Below are 7639 nucleotides of genomic sequence, written 5' to 3'. Positions count from 1 at the left end.
GCTCGCTCCAGTTCAACCTTACCCATCTCTGGCATACCAAAGTCTAATTTTGGAAATTTGAACACGTGGCGATCCAAAGGGGTGAACGGAGTGCAGTCTTGCTCGTACCTGAACAGCATACGGGGGACAAGGTGCTGTTTCCTCCTGGACTTGATCTGAGTAACTGTTGTTGTTGTTGCAGTTACAGTACAAGACTGTGCTTGTTGACAATATCCATTAAGGGGTTCCATTTCAATATCATCAGACCAGGTGATGTTGAGTGTAAGATCTAGTTCACATCCTCACCCTTTATAACCATTTTGGATATTTCATTTTACCAGTTGCATCAAGCAACGACTAGCCCTTCCGACCTCGAGCTACACAGCCGACCAAGCCTAATGGCAATAACCTCTGGTTCAGATAGACTTGTGAATGTCTGAGGGACGATGTGTGTTGCCTCAGGACTTGGAATTGTCCTTGTACTCTGTTAGTGTGTCAGGGGCTGTGACATAGCAACTACGGCTATTCCCCACTAGCAGTAGGAAATGATATGTACTCAATGGGACTACCAACACAGAAAGGAATAAAGACATGTCACAGGTCTACATTGAGTCACAATTTCTTTATTCATTGTACAAAGCATTGTATAAACTAACTTAAATGCATATACATGCCACAAATAACATAGGTGAACAGCATATCTGGTTCAATAAAGATTCAAAGGTTACACAGAACAAGTAAACAAATCATCTGTGAGGTTAGTTGTTAGTTACAAAACATGGTGCAAAATCACGCCTGGTTAAAGGGTTATCGGGCTCCCTTTTGTGATTGCAGCATTCCGTCATCGTCACACGGGACCATGGGATAGATTTTCCAATGATAGAGAATATGGAGCCCCTGAAGGTCTGCAGGGTTGTATAATCTGCGGCCGTGATATACATCCCGAGAGCCTCTATGATGTTCACGGCAAGGTCCTTATTCTGACCCTTAAACCTCTCGACATTGTACATGTCCAGCCAGGTTTTCACATTTGTGTGTGCCGTGTTTCTTTCGAATATACAGGCCAAGCCATCGACGATTGCTTCCACCAGGTTCATATCGTCGATCTCATCCTGATGAAAGTGCTCAGGGTGATGGGGGTTCTTCTCATAATGGTGCTTGAATCCAATGTTTGCCATGGCTGACATGTCATCCGTGTTGTCAATATACAGCTTCTCCAGTGAGCATGCTTGCACTACTTCTTCGGTCTGGTTACCTCTGTAACGTTTGTTGAGCAGGATCCGTTTCTTCTTGTTTACAGCCGCGGCTTCCTTGTCCATGTGTACGGCCATGATACCAGAGTACGCAGCTGCTTCAATTGCACTTGTCTTGCTAGAGTCGTGACACGCAATGCTTCTCACATAGTAGCGATCGGCAAGCAGGTCCAGAGTGCCTTCACAAGTCCTGGTTGCTTGTTCTAGAGCTCTGGCAACCACAGCGCCGATCACGGTCACAAACATGTTGTGTGAGAGGAAGGCTTTGTGGTGTTCTCTCAAGGGGAGACTATTCACCAAGGCTTTCTCACATTCGGGCTCCAGACGTTGGCATCTGAAGCGGCGCACAGGACATGCACCAGTTTGACAGTGCCGTACTTGGTCGTAGGGATCTCAATCTTCACCTTATTGGCACGTGCTCTCGTTACGATGTCATGTACGAAGGAATTCATCGGGGCTGGCTTGTAGACATATTTGTTATGCTCGGGGATCAAGGGTAGCGGGTTCGGTGGTACACCAGTAACCTTAGCAGGGGCTCTGTTTCTGGCATTAGGAGGTTTAGCAGAAGCCATTCTATGTCTCCCGAGTGGAGTCCTAACACGATGTAAATGTACAAGTCAGGGACGCAGGTGGTATCTTATGCAGGATACGGGAGTTGAAGCTAGCAAGGTTAATAAATAGAGATGAACCACATTATAGGTCCTATAGCCAGTGGGAAACTGGCTGCTGTCAGACGTGGTGATGTGTTTACAGGGGCAAACACATTAACATGGGCAAAAACATTAACATGGGATCCAATGTGTACTTTCCTCGCAACGGTGCAATTTGAAACAGAGAAACTGTGCACTTCATTGATGTAGCCCACTCTAGCCGACCTCTTACACTGGTAGGTTGCAGTGTGGTTGCACGTGTCACCATATATCATTAAGGTGTCTTTACTTGTTACGTTATGGGTAACCTTCATCCCTGACTGTATATTGAACCAGTCCTTCTATTTGGAGACATGGCCCCGTTGCTCGATGCGATATAACCTGTACATTATGTCCTCCTCTGTCAAGATAAGCCAGCTAGTGGTCATAAAGTGGTGAGGATTCGAGTTTGGACATACAAGTTGCAGAGGTGTAGCAGTGCGGTTAGGAAGAGCCTTAATCCTTGGGACTGAAGTGAAAGTAGTAGAAAGAGGCTCGGTGGTAACATCCTTGATCTTGGCCTCTGTGTGAGGTGTAAGGAAATTAAGGGCTGTGGCCATATCACCACTGGCATCCACAGTCTCAGTTGTAGTGCCAACATTCCAAGGTCAGGTTGGAAAGGCTGCATGTTTGGTTACTGCCATACTAGGCCTAATTGCTAGATACCCATATGTGTTGGGTAATGAAGTAGTAGAGACTGGTAGCTGATCCTCTGCAGACAGGATCGTGGCAGTTGATAGGGTAACAAGTAGATAGCTCAAGGGTATAGCTGACAACGCCATGGTTGTAACAACCAACACTGGAGATGATGTGGATACCTCAGACCCGTAATAGGCTAAATATGGCAATACCCAATACCCCCCTAACTACTACTTTAGATATACAACCTAGTTTCTCTGAAATATCAGTCTTTGGATGGAGCAATAACAAGATGGTCCGTTAATCCAACTGAGCTTAATGATGAATCACTTAACCGTTTGGTAAAACTATAGATGTTAAACTGGTCTGTCTGCTATATAAGGATGTAGAGACCCTACAGTAATAAAATGTGTTTAACCTCTCTGGGCTAGGTGGCACCAAATCGTCCCACCTACGTAACAGCCAGTTGAATCCTGTGGCGCGATTTTCAAATACCTTAGAAATGCTATTACTTCAATTTCTCAAACATATAACTATTTTACAGCATTTTAAAGACAAGACTCTCGTTAATCTAACCACACTGTGCGATTTCAAAAAGGCTTTACAACGAAAGCAAAACATCAGATTATGTCAGCAGAGTACCAAGCCAGAAATAATCAGACACCCATTTTTCAAGCTAGCATATAATGTCACAAAAACCCAGAAGACAGCTAAATGCAGCACTAACCTTTGATGATCTTCATCAGATGACAACCCTAGGACATTATGTTATACAATACATGCATGTTTTGTTCAATCAAGTTCATATTTATATCAAAAACCAGCTTTTTACATTAGCATGTGACGTTCAGAACTAGCATACCCCCCGCAAACTTCCGGGGAATTTACTAACAATTTACTAAATGACTCACGATAAACTTTCACAAAAAGCATAACAATTATTTTAAGAATTATAGATACAGAACTCCTCTATGCACTCGATATGTCCGATTTTAAAATAGCTTTTTGGTGAAAGCACATTTTGCAATATTCTAAGTACATAGCCCAGCCATCACAGGCTAGCTATTTAGACACCCAGCAAGTTTAGCCTTCACCAAAATCAGATTTACTATAACAAAAATGTCATTACCTTTGCTGTTCTTCGTCAGAATGCACTTCCATCGTTATATCCAAACAGCGGCGTTTTGTTCGTGCGTTCTAGACACTATCCGAAATGGTAAATCAGGGTCGTGCGCATGGCGCATTTCGTGACAAAACATTTCTAAATTGTCACGTCCTGACCAGCAGATGGAGCTGTTGGAGTAGTTTGGGGGTCAGGACGTGGCAGTCTTGTGTGTGTGTTTGAATGTTCTCTGTGTCTTGTGACTCCTGATCAGGAACAGCTGGGGATCGTTGTTCCTGATTGGGAGTCATATATGTAGGAGTATGTTTGTCACTGGGGGTTGTGGGTGGTTGTTTTTACACTGCGTTTATAGCCTGTAAAACTGTTACTGTTGTCACCTTTATTGTTTTTTCAAGTGGATGCTTTACTCTTTTTTGGTAATAAAAAAACCATGAGTATTCACATACCTGCTGCGCCTTGGTCCATTTATGAAGACAACCGTTACAGAACCACCCACCAAAGGACCAAGCAGCATAAGAGGAGGAAGCCACAGGAGAGAAAAAAGGAGGAATGGACTTGGGAACAGATCCTGGACGGAGAGGGACCATGGACTCAGGCTGGGGATTATCGCCTCCCGCAGTGGGAGATTGAAGCGGCGAGAGCGGAGAGGCGCTATTATGAAGAGAGAGAGCGCAATGAGCGCGAGAGGGACCCCCAAGACATTTTTTGGGGGGAGCACACGGGTAGCTTGGCCAGGCCAGGGAAGAGCCGTAAGCCAGCTACCCGTGACTACAGGGAGGTGCATATGAGGTGGAGGGCGCCATGTTACGCTGTGGTACGCACCATCTTGCCTATACGGACACACAGCCCAGTTCGCCCAGTACCAGCGCCCCGCAGGTGCCAGGGCAAGGGGAGCATCGAGCCGGAAGGGGTGATGCCAACCCTGCACTCAAGACCGCCAGTGCGCCCTTTCGGTCCGGTGTTTCCCGCTAGACGCACTAGCATGGAGGTGCGTGTCTCCAGGCTGGCACGTCCAATACCAGCCCCACGCATCAGGAGTCTAGTGTGTCAGCCCAGCCTCACCAGTCAACAGTCACCAGAGCTGCCCGCCAGTCAACAGTCACCAGAGCTGCCCGCCAGTCAACAGTCACCAGAGCTGGCCGCCAGTCAACAGTCACCAGAGCTGGCCGCCAGTCAACAGTCACCAGAGCTGCCCGCCAGTCAACAGTCACCAGAGCTGCCCGCCAGTCAACAGTCACCAGAGCTGCCCGCCAGTCAACAGTCACCAGAGCTGCCCGCCAGTCAACAGTCACCAGAGCTGCCCGCCAGTCAACAGTCACCAGACTGCCCTGAACTGCCAGAGTGGCCAGACTGCCCTGAACTGCCAGAGTGGCCAGACTGCCCTGAACTGCCAGAGTGGCCAGACTGCCCGGTTCTGCCAGAGTGGCCCTCCTGCCCTCCGGTCCAGCCCGAGGGGCCCTCCTGTTCCCGGCCCAGCCCGAGGGGCCCTCCTGTTCCCCGGCCCAGCCCGAGGGGCCCTCCTGTCCCCCGGCCCAGCCCGAGGGGCCCTCCTGTTCCCCGGCCCAGCTCGAGGGGCCCTCCTGTCCTCCGGTCCAGCCCGAGTGGTCCGTCTGCCAGGGTCAGCCCGAGTGGCCCGTCTGCCCGGCGCAGCTATCGGCGCCATCAAAGTGGGCGACGCCGAAGGTGGAGCGAGGTCCACGGCCTGCACCTGAGCCACCTCCAGGATAGGTGGGTTGGGGAGGGAGGGTGTAGCACAGTGCCGTCGTTGACGGCAGCCACCCTCCCTTCCTTATTGTTTAAGGGTTAGTGTTTATGGGTTTTGTTGGGGATTTTGTTTGTTGGTGTTTTGTTTTGTGGTTAGGTGCATTCCGGGGTCTGCACCTTGAGGGGGGGGGGTACTGTCACGTCCTGACCAGCAGATGGAGCTGTTGGAGTAGTTTGGGGGTCAGGACGTGGCAGTCTTGTGTGTGTGTTTGAATGTTCTCTGTGTCTTGTGACTCCTGATCAGGAACAGCTGGGGATCGTTGTTCCTGATTGGGAGTCATATATGTAGGAGTATGTTTGTCACTGGGGGTTGTGGGTGGTTGTTTTTACACTGCGTTTATAGCCTGTAAAACTGTTACTGTTGTCACCTTTATTGTTTTTTCAAGTGGATGCTTTACTCTTTTTTGGTAATAAAAAAAACCATGAGTATTCCCATAAATGCTGCGCCTTGGTCCATTTATGAAGACAACCGTTACATAAATATTCCATTACCGTACTTCGAAGCATGTCAACCGCTGTTTAAAATACATTTTTATGCAATTTATCTCGTAAAAAAGCGATAATATTCCGACCGGGAATCTGCGTTTCGGTAAATAGAGGGAAAAAAAGAAAGACGGGGGCGGCCAGTGTACGCGCCTAAGCCCACTGTCCCCTGATCGGCCACTTGACAAAGGCGATAATGTGTTTCAGCCTGGGGCTGGGATGACGACATTCAGGTTTTTCCCGGGGTCTGAGAGCCTATGGGAGCCGTGGGAAGTGTCACGTTACCGCAGAGATCCTTTGTTTTGGAAAGAGATGCCAAAGAAAGCCAATAAATGGTCAGACAGGCCACTTCCTGTAAAGGAATCTCTCAGGTTTTAGCCTGCCATATGAGTTCTGTTATACTCACAGACACCATTCAAACTGTTTTAGAAACTTTAGGGTGTTTTCTATCCATATCTAATAAGTATATGCATATTCTAGTTACTGGGTAGGAGCAGTAACCAGATTAAATCGGGTACGTTTTTTATCCGGCGGTGTAAATACTGCCCCCTAGCCCTAACAGGTTAAAGTAGAAACATGTAGATGACATGTATGATACATGGTAACATACATAATGAATACTGGTTATTGATCATTGATCCACATAGTGGATCCACAACAGGTCAGTGTTGTAGAACACGCTGTATTACTTCTACAACTAATAGAAGGACAGTAACTAAGGAGACGGGAGTAGAAACTAACGTGGCCATTGTTTCATCACAAGACAAAACATTCCAAGGATTCCAATGTACATAAGCAGGGGGGGCGTTACAGGTGCCCTAAATGGACAAACTACAATATCAATATACAGTCACCATATATAAGGGTTGTGCTCTTATTGTCTCTGTTGAGCAGTATCTGAGTATTCAATATATATGTTGTGTATGTGATGTCAAAACCATTACATGTGACCATGTTGTCTGGACTGTCTGTGGATGGGCCGGGCCGGACTGGGAACACGCACCACTGGCCAGGACGAGTGGCTAAACCGGCTTCACGCTTCAGTTCAGCAGTGCGTGTTCACAGTCCTGTCTGGCCCGTCCCTGCTCCCCGCACCAAGTCCACAGTGCATGTCCACAGTCCTGTCCGGCCAGTCCCTGCTCCCCGCACCAAGTCAGTGGTGCGTGTCCCCCGTCCGGCCCGGCCCGTTCCTGCTCCCCGCACCAAGCCAGTGGTGCGTGTTCCCAGTCCGGCCCGGCCCATCCCTGCTCCCCGCACCAAGTCAGTGGTGCATGTCCCCAGTCCGGCCCGGCCCGTTCCTGCTCCCGCACCAAGCCAGTGGTGCGTGTTCCCAGTCCGGCCTGGCCCGTCCCTGCTCCCCGCACCATGTCAGTGGTGCGTGTTCCCAGTCCGGCCCGGCCCGTCCCTGCTCCCCGCACCAAGTCAGTGGTGCGTGTCCCCAGTCCGGCCCGGCCCGTTCCTGCTCCCCGCACCAAGCCAGTGGTGCGTGTTCCCCAGTCCGGCCCGGCCCGTCCCTGCTCCCCGCACCAAGCCCACGGTGCATGTCCACAGTCCTGTCCGGCCCGTCCCTGCTCCCCGCACCAAGTCAGTGGTGCGTGTCCCCAGTCCGGCCCGGCCCGTTCCTGCTCCCCGCACCAAGCCAGTGGTGCGTGTTCCCAGTCCGGCCCGGCCCGTTCCTGCTGCCCGCACCAAGCCAGTGGTGCGTGTGC

This window comes from Salmo salar, unplaced genomic scaffold, assembly GCF_905237065.1.
Source record: "Salmo salar unplaced genomic scaffold, Ssal_v3.1, whole genome shotgun sequence".
Taxonomy (NCBI): Eukaryota; Metazoa; Chordata; class Actinopteri; order Salmoniformes; family Salmonidae; genus Salmo; species Salmo salar.
Note: the sequence above shows the minus strand (reverse complement) of the source record.